The sequence below is a fragment of the Taeniopygia guttata genome, chromosome 30 (assembly GCF_048771995.1).
Source record: "Taeniopygia guttata chromosome 30, bTaeGut7.mat, whole genome shotgun sequence".
NCBI classification, from domain to species: Eukaryota; Metazoa; Chordata; class Aves; order Passeriformes; family Estrildidae; genus Taeniopygia; species Taeniopygia guttata.
In genome coordinates this window covers 3832729-3850653 of record NC_133055.1, presented here as the reverse complement: position 1 = coordinate 3850653, position 17925 = coordinate 3832729, and the positions used below count along the sequence as shown (strand labels likewise).

At 53.4% G+C, this 17925-nt stretch overlaps 1 long non-coding RNA gene and 1 pseudogene across 1 annotated transcript; both read left to right on the top strand.

The window, feature by feature from the left end:
* The window catches only part of LOC140680880 (uncharacterized), a 122312-nt pseudogene that overhangs the window by 20057 nt on the left and 84330 nt on the right, over positions 1–17925 (top strand).
* LOC121468912 (uncharacterized) lies at positions 1405–3870 on the top strand. The gene is made up of 2 exons (XR_005978711.2): positions 1405–2353; positions 3446–3870. It is a non-coding gene; the product is annotated as an uncharacterized lncRNA (long non-coding RNA).

Here is a 17925-nt window from a genome sequence, read left to right as displayed (position 1 = left end):
TCCCCCAGGTTGGCCAGGGTCCAGCCCAGGGAGGGGACAGGGCGGTGGCCCAGGGAGGGGACACGGTAGTGGCGCAGGGCGTCCTGGAGGTGAAAGATCAAGGTCCCCACAGCCACCCGCAGGAACTCTGGGGACATGGCCAGCAGTACGTCCCTGTGCGGCCTGGCCACGGTGGCCACCAGCTCGCCCAGTGTGGCCACCAGCTCGCCCAGTGTTGCCACCACGGCCACCATCGCCTCCAGCATCTGGTGGGAGGACAGCTGGGGAGGGGACAGGAGAGGTGTCAGGGGCCTCGTGGCACTTGTGGCCTCCTACAGTGGCCCCTGTGCCCTCCTGTGGTCCCGTTTGTCCCCTCCCTGGAGGGCTCTGCTGTCCCCTCTGTCCCTTTTGTCACCCTCTCATCTCCCACTGTCCCCCCGCCGTTCCCCTCTACCACCCTCGGTCCCCTCCACCCCTCTGCCCCGCCCCGCTTCACCCCGCCGGGATTGTCGCACCCCGCGGGGCTCCATGGCCTCTGGGGACACTCTGGGGAGGGGACACGGCCGGGGACAGTTGGGGACACGCGTGAACGCGGCGCGGCCGGAGAGGGGAAACAGGAAGAGGTGACGTCATCGCCCCGGCCCCGCCCCACCTTTGGCCGCTTTTGGGGGTCCTGAGGAGATTTTGGGGGGGGTCCTAGGTGAGCTTTGGGGGGTCCCAGGTGAGGGTTTGGTGTGTCCCAGGTGAGGTTTGGGGAGTCCCAGGTGAAGTTTGGGGGGTCCCAGGTGAGGTTTCGGGGGACCCAGGTGAGAATTCCCAAGGAATTGGGGTTTCCCAGCTGCCCAGGTGAGGTCTGGGGGTCCCAGGAAAGGTTTGGAGAGCTCAGGTGAGAGTCTGGGGAGTTCGAGGTGAGGTTTGGAGGTCCCAGGTGAGGTTTGTGGGGTCCTGAGGAGATTTTGGAGGGGTGCAGGGGAGCTTTAGGGGGTCCCAGGTGAGAATTCCCAAAGATTTGGGGGTTGCCAGGTGAAAACAGCTCGGGGGGGCCGAGGAGGGAGGGGCTGGGGAGATTTCGGGGTGTGTCCCAAGGATGGGGGCGGGGCGGTGAGGGAGGGTCCTGGGTAATTTGGGGGGGTGGGAACAGCAGGATGAACCCCCAGAAACTGATCACGCCCTCTTTAGACCCCCGCCCCGTGTTTTGGCCCCGCCCCTTGCTGCTGGACACGCCCACTGCCGCTCCGCCCCCTCAGGCTTTGCCCCTCCCGGCTCTGGCCCTGCCCCTTCTGAAGCCCCGCCCCAAATGAGCCTTGGCCCCACCCCCGGATAGATTTTTATCAATGGAAACCAAAAATCGCCACAAATCGACCCAAAAATTCAAACCCAGGGTGCGGGACTGTGTTCTTCATTCTTTCAGTGTCTGTACACACCCCCCCCCCCCATCTCACTCCTAACCCCCTTCTCTCCAAGATGTGAATCTCCCCTCCCCCCGCTTCTTTCCCTGCCCCCTTTCACAGACTGTTTAGTATGTTAGTCCTACCCCAAACTCCTCCCCTGTTATTCCCCTATTGGTTGCTGTTCCTATACCCCTCCCCATAAGTTCTTGTATAAAACATCTGCTCACCCCCCCCAAGGCGTTTTGGGGCACGCAAAATAAACCGAACCTGTTCACCCCAAGTCCCGTGCCGCCTCCATCTGTCCCTGCGCCGATAACTGGGACTGCAGAGCATTTACAGGGGGACCGGCCGCCCGTTCTCTCCCCCCGCCGCCCAGCACGCCCGCGCTCAGGGTGTCGCGGTGAAAGGGGACCGCAACGCAACAAATGGTAGCAAGAGGATGGTTCCCTCCTTCGTCTTGTAAAACAAACGGGCAAATTCGTGGGGGTGCCCGCCTCACGGAAGAAGAAGGAGGGAAGAGGAACATCTGCGGTCGTAGAAGCTTTGCCGGACGCTAAGAGGAGCCGAGCGCCGAGCGAAAAGAATTCGGCTCCAGGACCTTTCTTTGTTCTCGCCTCCGTGCACTCTACCCCACCCCCGCCGAGATCAGACGTCCTGCACTGGGGCAGACGTGCTGCAGGGGCTTTGAAGGGGGGGTAGACCTACCCCAGAACAAAGAAGGTGGTTTTGGCAGCGGCTCAAGGGAGCCAGGAGAACGGCTCGTACAGCACCGGAACGAGACTGCCAGAGGCCGATAGTGGCCGAGCCCAAGGCTTCAGGGACGAGTTTTGGGTGCAGCCGAGATCAGCTGGACTTGCCTGCAAGTCCCAGGAACACCTAAGCCTCTGGAAGAGCCAAACCGAGAAGGAACGTCCCCAGTTCGGCGCAACTTTTCCACCAAGTCAAGGAGAAGAATCAAGCCATCTCCACCCGGGCCCCAGAGGGTAAGGGGGACTAAAACGGGGTGGGGTTCATCCCGCCGGGTGGCTGGGTTTCCCAGTTTTTTCTTTTTGCGTTTTACCCCTCGCTCGTGCTCAGACGGGAGCTGTATTCTTGCATGAGCCCGGCAGGCGAGTGGGTTTTTCGTTCCGGGGGGAGGGAGGTCCCAGGCACCCCTCACCCAGTCTTTTATGGGGACCCATATTTGATTGCTTTTTCTTCCCCTCGAAAAGTCGTCTTCTCTATCCTTTCCTCCCCAATCTGGGCTGGACGGAGGGGGTAGAAAAGACACAAACGGGACAAATGTTTGAAAGGCGGCATGTTAACTATAGGAGAGTTGGTAAAAGAAGCCCTGTACACCCACGCATTGTGTCGACATCCAGCTGCATCGGGCTTCTCTCCTGTAAATTCCCCTTTTGCTTCTGTGAAGCTCCCCAGACCCCCTTGCCCTCGGATTTTCCTAAACTTTTCCCTATCTTCCCTTGGGGATGGCTGTGGCCAAGCCGCCCCAGGCGCCCTGCCGGGTACTGCTGCCTTCCCTTGGGGATGGTGTTGGCCACGCCGCCTCTGTGGGGGGGGGGGGGAAGTGCACCCGGCACCCCCTTACAAGATGGCGCTGGCCACGCCACTTGGAACCTGTTTTCCCGCCATGATCCTTCTTCTCCGCCCCTGGTTTCCCGCCAGCCCCACCCTCTCCCCAAGGGCCCCGACAATCAAAATTGCCGCGAGGCTAGTCCCTGTGGGGGGGAGGCGGGGTTGGATGTTCCCTAATCCTTCTTCTGGCCCTTCCTCTGGCGGGACGGATCGCTGTCGAGGACCTCCCATCAGGGGACCCCCCTTCTTTGAAGATCACTCCCCTTCTCTGGTGGGGGGGTCTCCTTTGAGGGAGGGTGGGGTGGAAACCCCGGACCGGAAACCCGCCATTTCGTCTTCCCCCTGAGATGGCGGCACCCTGGTCCACCCCTTACCGATTCCCCTTATCAATCATGACAGTCACTAATCAAGTGATTGTCTGATTCCCCTATCCCATTCCTTAATGCACCCTACCCAATGTTCCCTTTTATTTAATAATCTACTTGTTGGGTTATATTTTATAGAAAGAAAGATCATCCTATTTAGTTTATACCCACGGTATTATGCCCACTCCGGAAATAAAGAATAAAATCACACAAGCCATGTTGCCGCTCGCTGCTTCAACTCTGCTATACATCTCCAGCGTTGCGACAGCCCAAGTTTCGAATCAGATCAAGCTGTGAATTCTGCTGAATGTTTTACCCCAAATTCAGAATTTGTTTATGTCAATTTTATACGCTTTGTATATTAATTTGTTTTATTGTAATTATAATTAATTTGTACTTTTCTGATGTTTTTCAATTTATTTCTGTTTAATAATTTGTAATGTTACTATATGATTTTGTTGTATTTTACATATGAAGTTTATATTGTTTATATGCAGTATTAATTTGTTTAAACGTCAGAATTCTCCTTTCTTTTGTAAAAAGAAAAAGAGGGAGATGTGGGAGTGTGTTCTTTATTCTTTCAGTGTCTGTACACACCCTCCCCATCTCACTCCTAACCCCCTTCTCTCCAAGATGTGAATCTCCCCTCCCCCCGCTTCTTTCCCTGCCCCCCTTTCACAGACTGTTTGGTATGTTAGTCCTACCCCAAACTCCTCCCCTGTTATTCCCCTATTGGTTGCTGTTCCTATACCCCTCCCCATAAGTTCTTGTATAAAACATCTGCTCGCCCCCCAAGGTGTCTTGGGGCACGCGAAATAAACCGAACCTGTTCACCCCAAGTCCCGTGCCGCCTCCATCTGTCCCTGCGCCGATAACTGGGACTGCAGAGCATTTACAGGGGAACCGGCTGCCCGTTCTCTCCCCCCACCGCCCAGCACGCCCGCGCTCGGTGGTGTCGCGGTGAAAGGGGACCGCAACGCAACACTATTTGATCATAGTTCCATATTTGATCCCTATCTCTAGTTGATCCCAGTCCCTATTTGGTCCAAGAACAGTTTATCCCAATCTCTAGGATCTCAATCTGTAGGATCCCAATCTCTAGTTGATCCCAGTCCATATTTGATCCCAATCTCTCGTTTATCCCAGTCCATATTTGATCCCAGTCTGTAGTAGATAGGGACAGGCGAACGGAAGATCTCAGGATGTGACGGAAAGAAAGACCCTTCCCCCTTCTCCCTGCTTCACGTTATCTATTAACCCCAGAGCATGTAACCACACCTAACCCAGTAGTTTTCCACTCTCGACTAACCCTAGAGACCCTACAACCCCCCTCTGACGTAGCAAAGTCCTCCAAAACTATTTAAACCCATGAGATAAGATAATAAAGGCTTTTGACCGTCCACCACATTGGTGTCAGCGTGTGTCGTTAGTCCGAGTAGCCCGGGTGGGGCCGGGCTGCCGTGCTGTCTTCTTGGAACCAGGTCGCCGTTGTCTTTCATAAAGGCAACATATCTGGTGCCGAAACCCGGGAGAAGAAAAATTCGCTTGGGTAGCGGGAGTTCACCTGGACAGGAGCAGTGGCCAGAGTGGTCAGACCGTATCTTGGCGCAGGGAGACGTCCCAGGACCCGCGAGCGTCATGGACAGCATCGCCAGGGTCGTAAGTGTGATTTATAAACAGTGGGGTATCGAGTGTAAGCTCAAAGACTTTTATCTTGCCATAGCAAGGCTGCTTGAGCTTGGGGCGACTGAATGCCCATTGGATGCTATGCATCCGGGAATATGGGAAAAATGCACAGCCACGCTGGCCGAGGACACGAAATCCTCAGGCAGTGGCAAGAGCCTTAAAGCGTGGGGCAAAGTAGAGAAAGCCCCGCGCAGAGCAATAGAAAAGCAGGAGACGTGGAGCGCAGCGTGTACATGTTTATTAGTCACACCCGGGCTCGGGGTGGGGGCGGGAGCGCAGACCGTCCCTGAGCACGATCCGATCGGGAGCAGAGATCCGGGGGGCCCGGCGCATCACCCCCCTCCCCGGGCCAGAGGCCAGTCCCTGCCGCGGAAACCCCCGGAAAACCGCGGCTTCCCCGTCCGTCCCGCCGCTGCCGGTCCACGACCCGTTGCCGGAGGTGCAGCAGCGCGCAGAGTGCTTCTGGCAGGAGCTGGCAGGGGAAGCCAGAGGCGCAGAAACCGTGGCTTGGAGGAGATCCGAACCACGCCGCCACCTCACCCCTTTGAAAATGGCGCTGGCCGCCAAGGAGCGGGGCGGGGCGCGGGCGGTCTCGGCGCGAAAACCCGGGAGGCGCGCGGTTTCAGGGACGCGCGTGCGCGGGAGAAAGAGGAGGAGAGCGGCAGAGAGCGCGGAGCCAATCGGCAGCTGCGCCTGAGGCCGCTACCATTTAAGAGAGAGACCTCCTCCTGCAGGAGGCAGGGCAAGCCGGGGGGGCGGGAGCAGCGCCACCCCCGCGGGGAGGAGCGAGCTCGGAGCCGAACAAAAAGGCACCGAGCCCCGGAAGTTCGCTGGCATTCGACTTCCAACTCGGAGCCCGGCAGCAGCTCTGCCGGCTCGGAAGAGCTGCCGGAAGCCGGCTGGGACTCTGAGACGGAGGAAACAGAGCCAGCGCGATTTAAGACAAAACCGAGTAAAGCTCTAAGCCTCACCGAAAAGCGGTCATAATACGAACCAACCCAGTTTACCAGCTGGGGAGAAATATACTGTTGGGACTGCAGGAGAAAAGGGCATCTCATTAAAGAATGCAGGTCCCGGCCCCAGGGAAACGGGACAGGGAGGGGGCGTGCGGACCGCACGTAGCCTCCTCCCGCCGCGAATACAAGGCGGCCCATCTATGCCAACCCCCAGTGGGGCGGGGAGCCCTCATACCTCATACCCCTGCCAGCGACACAATTGCAGAGTCTCCAAACACAGCCCGCGGTACCCTCGTACCCACTACCACCGCAGACAGTGCCTGTGCTGCAGGGTCAGCAGGGGACGCCCCAGAACGGGACCCCTGGGTGGCCCTGGCCATGAAAATAGGGAAGGAGCCCCCGAGGGTGTGGGGGACATGCTGCCTCTATGGCAGTCAAGACCCCCACGTAATAGGGCTTCAGCTTTGGGCAGACACAGGAGCAGACTGCCCGATGTTTCCCCAAGCACTGTGGCCCCGACACTGGCAATGCAAAGAGGTCCCCGCAGTGAACGGAGTGGGAGGGCCATCCCGAACTTAGAAAAGCACCCAATTTGTAGCTATAACGCTTCATATAAAAAAGAGGACAAAATCAGGTGGTGTCCACTCAGGTCAATCAAACCTGACCTTCAGAACGAAACTAATGAAAAGCTGTGAGTTTTGTTTGCAGGACACGCTTGTGGACCATCCCCGTGATGCATACACCCCTGCTCCAGAGGGAGATGACAAACCACCAAACCGCCAGACAAAACCCGAGAGTCCCACACCAGTGAGACACCGGTGAGACCCAGACACGCACAGTGTCTCTGTGCAATTTTGCTGTTGGGGCTTGTGGCCGGGGGACAAGCCGACCCAGGCCACTACCCTCACCAGCCATTTAGGTAGGTCATGCAACATCTTTCAAGTGACAAGGTATTCAAAGAGGTCACCACAGTAAATACCCCATCCTTTGTGTTCCACATAGCCAACCTGTTTAGAAGCTACCTTTCTAACCCTAAACGAAACCAAACCGAACCTGACTAACCCCTGTTAGCTTTCCTATGATGTTAAACCCCCTTTCTACGAAGGCATTGCTTTAGACACCCCCTTCAGTTACTCCACACCCAGTGCCCCCCACCAGTGCAGATGGGACACTCCCCGCAGAGGAATCACCCTGAGTCAAATCACAGGACAGGACAGATGTTTTGGCAATGCAACTTTAGCAGAGCAGAAAGGCAACTTCTGCACTAAAGTTGTCAAGCCCAACAGAAAAACCAATAAGTGGGTGGTCCCATCCGCATCTGAGATGTGGGTTTGCCAGCGATCCAGGGTGAGTCCTTGTGTGTTCCTTGCCAAATTTAATGACTCTATTGATTTCTGTGTCCAAGTTCTGACTGTTCCTAGGGTCCTGTACCACTCAGACGAAGAGATATACCACCTTCTCGAGGAACCTGACAGACTCCACAAAAGAGAAATAATCACAGGCATAACCATCGCAATGCTGCTCGGCCTGGGAGCAGCTGGCACAGCCACGGGTGTCTCAGCCATCGCGACCCAACAGCACGGACTCTCTCAGCTGCAAATGACCATCAACGAAGACCTGCAGAGGATTGAGAAATCCATCTCCTATCTAGAGAAATCAGTCTCCTCGCTTTCAGAAGTAGTTTTACAAAATAGGCGAGGACTGGACCTCTTGATCATGCAACAAGGAGGACTGTGTGCAGCCTTGAAAGAAGAGTGCTGCTTTTATGCAGATCATACGGGAGTTGTTAAAGACTCCATAGCAGAACTCCGAGATAGACTGGCTCAGAGAAAGAGAGACAGGGAAACCCAACAGAGCTGGTTTGAATCCTGGTTCAATCAATCACCTTGGCTCACCACTTTAATTTCCGCCCTGGTAGGTCCACTGGCAATACTACTTTTAGCTGTTACCATAGGACCATGCCTACTGAACAAACTAGCCTCATTTGTTCAGGCCCGTCTAGAACGGGCGAACATTCTGTTCATAGGCCAGAAACAAATGCTGCAAACCAAAAACTGCAAACACAGTCAGTCGCTGAAGCCTTTGAGACTCGCCTTGCGAAAATTACTCAGGTTTACCAAACCAACCTTTCCTTACCAAGTTACAAGTTTGTACCTCACTCCAGTGCCTATATCTACGACTACCTCATTTTATATATGATTAGGGGAGGGGAGATGTGGTAGATAGGGACAGGCGAACGGAAGATCTCGGGATGTGACGGAAAGAGAGACCCTTCTCCCCTTCTCCCTGCTTCACGTTATCTATTAACCCCAAAGCATGTAACCAAACCTAACCCAGTAGTTTTCCACTCCCGACTAACCTAGAGACCCTACCAACCCCCCCCGATGTAGCAAAGTCCCCCAAGACTATTTAAACCCATGTTATAAGATAATAAAGGCTTTTGACCGTCCACCACATTGGTGTCAGCGTGTGTCGTTAGCCCGAGTAGCCCGGGCGAGGCCGGGCTGCCGTGCTGTCGTCTTGCAACCAGGTCACCGTTGTCTCTCATAAAGGCAACACTCTCCAGTGGCACGCAGGGGAATGGTCTGGGTGACAAGGCAGTATTAGGGCATTGGTTGGACTTGGTGATCCCAAAGGTCTTTTCCAGCCTATTTAATTCGGTCATTCTGTGATGATTGGGACACTCTGGGGCCATTGTGTACACTGCAGGGCCTCGTGGAACTAAGAGGACCATGGTGACACCGTGCAGCCCCATAGAACCAGAGCTCCATTGTGGTGCTCTGGGGCCCAATGGAACCAGGGAGTCCCCGTGACACTGGGTCCTGGTGGAACCACAGAGGCCATGGTGACACTGCGAGGCCTCGTGTAACCACGGGGTTTCACCATTGTGACACTGCGAAACCAAGGAGAGCATTGGGAGAGTCCAGGGCCCAGGGGAACCAAGGGGCCCTTCTGACACTGCGGGGCCTCATGGAACCAAGGGGACATTGTGACACTGCAGGACCTTGTGTAACCAAGGGGCCACTGTGACACTCTGGGGCCTCCAGGAATCTGGAAGGCCATTGTGACTCTGTGGGGCCTCGTGGAAACAAGGAATCCATTGTGACACTGAGGGGACTTGTGGAACCACAGAGAGCATTGTGATAGTGTGGGACCTCGTGTGACTATGGGGCCTTTGTGACACCCTGGGGCCCCATGGAACCGAGGGGCCACTGTGAAACTGCGGCACCAATGAGAACATTGTGACACTGTGAAGCCCCATGGAACCAAGGAGTCCATTGTCACATTTTGGGGCCCCATGGAACCAAGGAGACCAGTGTGACAGTGCAGGGCCTGGTGCAACCAAAGGGACATTGTGACACTGAAGGGACACATGGAACCAAGGACATCTTTGTAGATGACACCAAGCTGGATGTGGGTGTTGATCTGCTGGAGGGTAGGAGGGCTCTGCACAGGGCCTTGGAAACTCTGGATCCAGGGCCCAAACCCAACAAGGTGAGGTTTAACAAGTCCAAGTGCCGGGTCCTGCACTTTGGCCACAACAACCCCTGCAGCACCACAGGCTGGGGACAGAGGGGCTGGACAGCAGCCAGGCAGAAAGGGACCTGCAGGGACTGATGGACAGCAGGCTGGACATGTGCCAGCAGTGTGCCCAGGTGGCCAAGAAGGCCAATGGCTCCTGGCCTGGATCAGGAATGGTGTGGCCAGCAGGAGCAGAGCTGCTGTGCCAGCCCTGATCTGCCCCCAGCTCTGCACACAGACATTGCTGCTGCAGCTCCAGAGAAGGCAGCAAAAGGGCATCTCTGCAGAAAACTCTGTTGGGAGATCCTTGAGTTCCTATAAATCCACTGAGAGCACAGCCCCTTATTTGCACAGTCTGTGGCCAGAGGGAGAGAAGCAAAATGAGAAATGGCACAAGGAAAGGCTTTCCTCTGTGGACAAGATTAAGAAAGTAAAACAAAGAAAAAGAAACTCCAAAATGAAACCAACAAGAAATATCAAAGAAGACTTTTATTGCAAGTAATTTGCAGAAACTGGCCAGCAGGTTAATGTTCCTGAAAGCAACCAGTCATCAGTCTCCACACTGCAGCCTTGAGCTCCTGGTTCCTCAGGCTGTAGATGAGGGGGTTCAGGGCTGGAGGCACCACCGAGTACAGAACTGACAGGGCCAAATCCAGGGATGGGGAGGAGATGGAGGGAGACTTCAGGTAGGTAAATGCAACAGTGCTGATAAACAGAGAGACCACAGCCAGGTGAGGGAAGCAGGTGGAAAAGGATTTGTGCCGTCCCTGCTCAGAGGGAATCCTCAGCACAGCCCTGAAGATCTGCACATAGGAGAAAACAATGAACACAAAACAACAAAATGCTAAAAATATAGAAAACACAAGAAACCCAAGTTCCCTGAGATAGGAATTGGAGCAGGAGAGTTTGAGGATCTGGGAGATATCACAGAAGAACTGGCCCAGGGCATTGCCATGGCACAGGGGCAGGGAAAATGTATTGGCTGTGTGCAGCAGAGCATTGAGAAAGGCACTGGCCCAGGCAGCTGCTGCCATGTGGGCACAAGCTCTGCTGCCCAGGAGGGTCCCGTAGTGCAGGGGTTTGCAGATGGACACGTAGCGGTCGTAGCACATGACAGTCAGGAGGAAATACTCTGCTGAGATGAAAAAGACAAAAAAAAAAGCTGTGCAACACATCCTGTGTAGGAGATGTTCCTGGTGTCCCAGAGGGAATTGTGCATGGCTTTGGGGACAGTGGTGCAGATGGAGCCCAGGTCGCTGAGGGCCAGGTTGAGCAGGAAGAAGAACATGGGCGTGTGCAGGTGGTGGCCGCAGGCTACGGCGCTGATGATGAGGCCGTTGCCCAGGAGGGCAGCCAGGGAGATGCCCAGGAAGAGGCAGAAGTGCAGGAGCTGCAGCTGCCGCGTGTCTGCCAGTGCCAGCAGGAGGAAGTGGCTGATGGAGCTGCTGTTGGACATTTGCTGTGGCTGCACGTGGGCACCTGTTCATGGAGAAAGGACAGGGACAAGTCAGGAGAGGCTGTTTGGAGCCAGACTTGGGCCATTCCCTGCAGCCTGTCCTGCTGGGACTCACCCACCCTTGTTCCTGCTCTGGGAAAACCTTCACCCAGGTCCCTGCCTGAGCTCCAGGTGTGCTGGCTGAGTGTGCCAGGAGCAGCCAGGCCTGTGCGTGGGGGCTCTCAAGGAGCCATCCCTGCCCTGCTGTCCTGGGTTTGTGGCCCTGTGGCAGAGGGACAAGCCTGGATATTTAGGAGCTGGGCTCTGCAAAGGTGATACTGCTGCTGTCCAGGGATGAGGAGTGGCTGAAGGCCCTTTGGGAGGCTCCCAGCAGAGAGACTGACCACCCAAAGTCACAGTTCTGGAGTCTCTGTAAATGTTCAAACATTCCTTTGATGATCCTGTATTTCTCTTTCTGCTCAGAATGTTCTGTGATTCTGGGATTACAATTCCTGTTCTGCTTCTCTCATCCCCCTGTTGTCTATAATCAAAAGAGAAAAAGTCCCTTGCAACAGTGGTGGAAGAATGAAGTCAAAACCAGACCTTTATTGGAAGCTTTCAGGTGTCCCAGTGGGGATGGAACACGCCCAGCCCCTGATTTCAGCAATTCATTAAGGTTGATAATTAGGATATTTAACAGGAACATCCAATAGGAGATTCGGTTGCCCCAGTTACACACCCCTGGCTCAATCCATTGGAGTAATTCCAAGGGCTTTTTTGTACGTTTTTGTTATGAGTGCTTACATTGTGGTCAAAACTGAAAATGTTCTTCTCCCTGATTATAATGTCCGCTTCCTGAAAATAAGACTATCGAGTAATTCAGGAATATATATAGACAGCATATTGTTTGAAAAACTAAGAGATACTAAAGTCAATCAAGGATTGCAGTAATATGAGTACATAATAGAAGTTTAATAGAGTTAAATAGGAGTTTAATAGAGTCAACTAATGATTATAGATTTATAATTATATCATAGTAATTTACAGAGCTACAAATATATGAAAAGCAAAAATAATTTTGTCATCACCCCAACATTTCCACCCTGCTCCAAGCAGGAAATTGAAAACACTCTCAGGAAATCTCCTGACCTTTACAGCAATCCCAAGCTTACCTTCTTTGGGAAGAGTCCTCCAGAGCTGTGCCCAGGCTGGTTGGAGCTGGGAGCAGCCCTGCCCCACCCAGCCCCTCTCAGCAGCAGCACCTGCCCTGCTCAGGGTGGCTCCTTCCCCCCACAGCTCCTGGCCAGTGCTGGGAGCAGCTCCAGGGCTGGCTGAGAGCTGTCCCTGGCAGGCAGCAGAGTCCCTGGCCCAGCACAGTGCCCTGGGCTGCAGGACCCTGCTCTGCAGGACAGCCCTGGGCACCCCTGGCTGCTCTGCACAGGAGATGAGCAGAGAATGCACTCACAGGGTCTGTGGGCATTGGGATGTTCCAGCTTTAGGAGATCGCTCCAGGAGCTGCAGCTGCATTGTCCTGCAGCCAGAGGTTCCTGTGCCAAGGGCTGGCAGTGATTCTGCCCCAGGCACTTCTCAGCCCCTTCCCAGCCCTGACTGATTGAAGCTCTCTGTGCCTCTGTGCTGTGCCCAGGCTGGCTGCAGGCAGTGCCCCAGCCCTGCTGGGCTGGGAGAAGAGCTGCTCAGCAAGAGAAATGTGCTTTTGAAGCCCTTCTTGGTTGCCAGGATCACCCTCTGTGCCAGGAGCCCGGCCCAGCTCAGCAGCACAGACACAGCACAAGGACTTTAATGACCCTCTGGGGCTTTGTGCTCAGGCCCTGAACATCAGGCCCTGAGAGGGAGCTGCAGAAACCTCTCCAGAACTCCAAATCAGAATCCAACTCCAAAGTTTCTTGGACTTTTAATGGGTCCCACTGAGGGACACGACTGAGAAAGTGTCCCCAGGCCCCAGGCAGAGCAGAGAACTGGAGGCACTGATGACAGGTGGGGACAAAGAGAAGCCAAGTCTTGGTGCCCTGGGGCACAGCAGGGTCTGTGCCACCAAGGGCTGGGAGGAGACACCTTGTCCTGAGGCCCTGGGCCCTCCTGGCACAGCCCCAGCCAGGCTGGGCACTGTCACCCCCTGGTCCTGCCCTCAGCATCCCACCCTAGCCCACATCCCAGTGGCCTCAAGGATCTGCTGGAAGGAGTCCCTGGGGAGCCTTGGTCAGGAATAGCCCTGGGGGTCCTTCATGCTCCCAGGGACTGCAGGTTTTTCAAAGGACTTTGGCTTTTGCTTTTGCCTTGCAGTCTCTGAGAGGTTTGTGTAATCATGGCCTCCACTTATCTGCTGTAATTAGTCCCTGGAGAGGCTTTGTCAGTAACAACACTCAGTGGGGCTCATTAATGCTTCAAGGTACTTCAGTTCTTTTAAGGTACTTGGTGTTTCCCTTTTGGTCCAGACTCTGTGTGAGGTTTGTGCAATCATGGCCCCAATTATCTGCTTTAATGAGTCCCTTGAGAGCTTTGTACTGACACCCAGTGGGGCTCATTAATGCTTTCAGATACTCAGGTTTTTCCAGGTACTTTGGATTTTCCTTTCCACATTGAGAGGTTTTTGTGCCATTTTCAGTCTCTGAGAGGTTTTTGTGTGATCCTGTCCTCCAATTCTCCCCTCCACGATGAGGAGCCTGTGTTGGGGATGGACCTCAGTGGGACCCATTATTGCATTGAGACGTTTCAGTTGTTTGCTCTTGATTTTAACTCCTGGAAAGGTTTGTGCAATCTCCTCTCAGGCCCTGATGTTCCAGGGCTCAGCTCCAAATGCACCACGGGGCTCAATAGGATCAAGCAAGTCCTGACAAACCATGGCTCTGCCTTGATTTCCCTCTTGTCTGGGGCAGTTCTTCAGGAAGTTTCTGTCGTGGTTTTTGTTCGCTAATTTGAGCTTTCTCGGCCAGTGCATTAATTAGTGTGGTGGGTTCAGTGTTGGCTAATTACCAGTGCACTCACTATAAAATACTTACTAATTTCCTGCTGCGAGATAGGATTAGGAGAAAGGCAAAGTGGGATCAAATCTTTAAAAGGGTATAAAGAAGAGTTGGTAACAGTAAGTAAAAAAAAAGAGTAATAAGGATCAGAAGAAAACTTTCAGAACACTTCCCCTGTCCATTCAACCTTTTCTTACTTACTTTTTATGAAAAGGGACATACCAAAACAATTTCAGTCACTTTACCACCTCTAGAAAAATCCTTCTTTAGTTCCCTCAGGGAGAGGAGTCTCTCTTTCTTGCTATGGAGACTTCTCCACAAGAAAACAGTTCTCTTCTAGCTCTCAATTTCCATGAATCGCAGCCACTCGGAAAAAGTGAAATCGTGAAGTCTCTCCCATTTTTTCACAGTTTTTCCCACAGCTGTGTTTATGGGCCATGCCAACTTATGGGGTATTAGTTTCAGGATGAGCTGTTTAAGAGCAAAGGTTCTCTTCATCTATTTCTGAGATCATCTTCATCTCTGGGAACAGAGGTCTTCTTCTCTCCCTGAGGGCACAGGGTCTCATCACTCTGCTCTCTTTGTCTATTCAAACTTCTCGTGGGATCACAGCTACTGCAACATTTGCTTACTTTGGCGTGGAGGCTTTGCTGAAACAAGTCATCTCCCCATACTTTTCAATGCCTAATAGGGAAAAAGAGAGTCTGATGTATCAATGACATCCTTCTCCACAGCTTTACCAGAGGATTTCAGCCCCAAGATCAAGGCATCTCCTCATCCCTCTCATGTGGGACTCAACTCCCTCTTCACTGACCTCGGTGTCTTCATGTTGCTCCTCTGTGTGCCTGCCCTGTGTCCTTTTCTCTCACTGGAGGGAGGATGGCAGCACTGCCAGAGTCAATATCTGCCCGGGGCCTGCAGATGGTTCCGTGAGCCCCTCCAGGCTGAGTGGCCAATTCTAATTTTGGCCATGGTTCCTGGACATGAAGACCAGTTCTTTTCCATAGGAATGAAGGAACAGAGCCCCACTGTTTTAGGGGCAAATGAGAGGTCACCACCAGAGGACAAGGCCAGCCAGAGCTGCCAGATTCTGTTCTTAGAGATACCCTTGAATATAGGAAATTTTTTTGGCAGAGTGTCAGTTTTGGCAAAGGGCATCAGAAAAGACAGACAGTTCTTTTCCATACAAAGGAGAGCAGGGAGCCCCATTGCTACAGGAGCTGATAAGAGGCAGGCATTGACATCCCAAGATCAGCCTGACCTGTCAGGTGGCCCCTGGCAGGCCAAGCCAGCCAGACCTGGTCCATGTTCCCTCGCTTCCATGGGGCCCCACAGTGTCCCAATGGTCCCTTGCTTCCAGGAGGCCCTGAGGTGTCACAATGCCCCCTCGGTGACACCAGGCCCTGAAGGGTCGGAATGGTCTCCATGGTTCCATCAGGCCCCACAGAGTCATAATGGTCTCTGGGTCCATGAAGCCCCGCGGTGTCACCACGGCCCCTTGGTTCCATGGGCTCCAGTGGTGCCACAATGATCCCCTTGGTTCCATGAGGTGCCCACAGTGTCACAGTGATCTCCATGGGAAGGGAAGAACCGAGCCCCAGTGCGGCAGGGGCAGCCACCAGAGGCCAAAGCCAGCCAGGCTTGATGGTACTGGCAGATTTTGTCTGGGAGCAACCGTTGGATATAGGGAATTTTAGAGGTGGAATCCCACTTTCAGACATGGACACCCGGAGTTGAATGATGGTTTTTTTCCCAAAGGAAGGAAAGCACAGAACACCGGTGTTTGAGGGGCAGATGAAAGGCTGCCGTCAGAGGTCTAGGCCAGCCAGACCTCTTTGCCCTGGTAGCTTTTGTCTGAAAGCAACCCTTGGATATAGGGAATTTGGGAGGTGGAACCCCAAATTTGGCCATTTCAGTGTAGATAAGAAGGAGAGTTCTTTTCCATAGGAAAGAAACCACAGAGACCATGTGTTTCAAAGGCAGAAGAAGAAAGAGGTGGCTCCTGGGAGGCTCAGCCAACCAGACCTGTTCTTCCTGGCATGTTTTGTAATGGAGGAATTTTTGGATACATGGAATTTGGGAGGAGGAATCTCAATTTTGACCACGGTCACCTTGAGAAGGACAACTATTTACATTGGAAGGAAAGCACCAAGCCCCAGTGTTTCAAAAGCAGATGAGATGCATCTCTCAAGAGGCCAAGGGCAGCCAGACCTGTCTGTCCTGGCAGCTTTCACTTGGGAGCATTCCTTGGATGTATGGAGTTTTAGAGGAGGAATCCCAATTTTGGCCATGGAACCCTGGAGGAGAAGACAGTTCTCTCCCATAGGAAGAAAAGCCCAGAGCCCCAGGGCTTCAGGGGCAGATGAGAAGCAGCCCTCAACATGCCAAGGTCAGCCGGACCTGTCAGGTGGTCCCCAGGAGGCCCAGCCAGCCAGACCTGTTCCATGTTCCCTTGGTTCCATGGGACCCCACAGTGTCACAAGGATCTCCTTGGTTCCATGAGGCCCTGGAGTGTCACAATGTTCCCCTTGCTTCTGCAGTGTCACAATGGCCCTGTGCTTCCATGAGGCCTTGCAATGTCACAATGGCTTTGTGGTTCCACAAAGCCCTGATGTGTCACAATGGCCCCTGGGCTCTGTGTGCCCTCGCTGTGTCACAGCGGCTCCTCTGTGACACTGCGGCTGCACAAGGTCACCATGGACCCTTGCTTCCTTGGGGTTTCTGAGTTTCACATTGGTCTCCTTGATCCCATGAGGCAGCACAGTGTCACAATGGCCCCTTGGTTCCATGAGGTTCCGTAGTGTCACCGTGGTGTCCTTGGACCCACATTGTCACAAGTGACCTGTGGTAATCACATATCCTCTGAGCAGAGAGAGAGATCTCCCAGGATTTTCCTGGGAAGCTGTGAGAAGCTGTGAAAAAGCTCAGAGAAAAGAACGAGAAACAATTCTTATCTTCACCTGCTGCACCTGTTGTTGTGCACATGTGGAATGTGTTATGGAGATTTGTTTATCAAAGGGTGATTTCTAAATTGGCCAATGGTGATGGTGTTTGGATTTCAATTAACCAGTCTGGTCTGTCTGTATCGGACTGTCTGCAAGAGCGATGAGTGTTTCTTAGCAGTATAGTATAGGATAATGTAATAAAGTGATTGATCAGCCTTCTGGAATCATGGAGTCAGTGCTAATTATTACAGGCTGGGGACGCCCTGCTACGATAGTTATCTAAGTCAATCTTCCCTTACCTCTGAATGCTGAACAGAATAGGCTTAACAGGCATAGCAGGAACACCAACCACTGTAGACCCAAAGAGCTGGCTGAGGAGTTGGGAGAAAACTTCCCCTGGTGTCATTTCTTCACAGTAGGTACCATTATTAAAGTAATTCCAAACACATACAGTTAGTGTGTGGTAGCCTCGAATCTGTGTGCCCACCATCCAGAGGAAATTAAAAATCCATAAATTCCTCACCATATTAACCCATCAAACAAATTGATTGTCAGCCAGATTTGCCATAGTTATAGGATGGGAAAAATGTAGCCACAACCATGTGCCACCCAAACCAGGGTCCGCTTCACCACATGGTGACACCTAACAAGGTTTCTATATCCAGTGCAACAAAAAAAATTATGTTACTCAAGAATTGTTATTCTTATTTCAGCCTGTTTCTCTCAATGCCCTCAGGCTGCACATCCGGTGCCAAAAGTGGTCTTGGTTTACAAGACAGGTGTCAGCTAGGGAAGGCAGCAAAAAGCCTCCTGTGGAATGGAGAATGTAAACCCCTCCCTCCAAATTATTAGAATCATGAAATCAAGGGGCTCTCAGGCAGGCAAAGATATGGGAATAGGAATGTCAGCTCTTTCCTAGTGTGTATAACAAAGCAAACAAGCAGCAGCAGCTGCGGCACGAACAGCAAACAGAGCAGAGCCCAGTCCCGCCTTTGGGCCGTGGCGCTTTCCCTGCGGTGCAGTTCCGGGCACAGCCAGCAGGGGCGCTGTGGCTCCCGGGGCAGGGCAGGTGCGCTGACCCCCACGCGGCTGC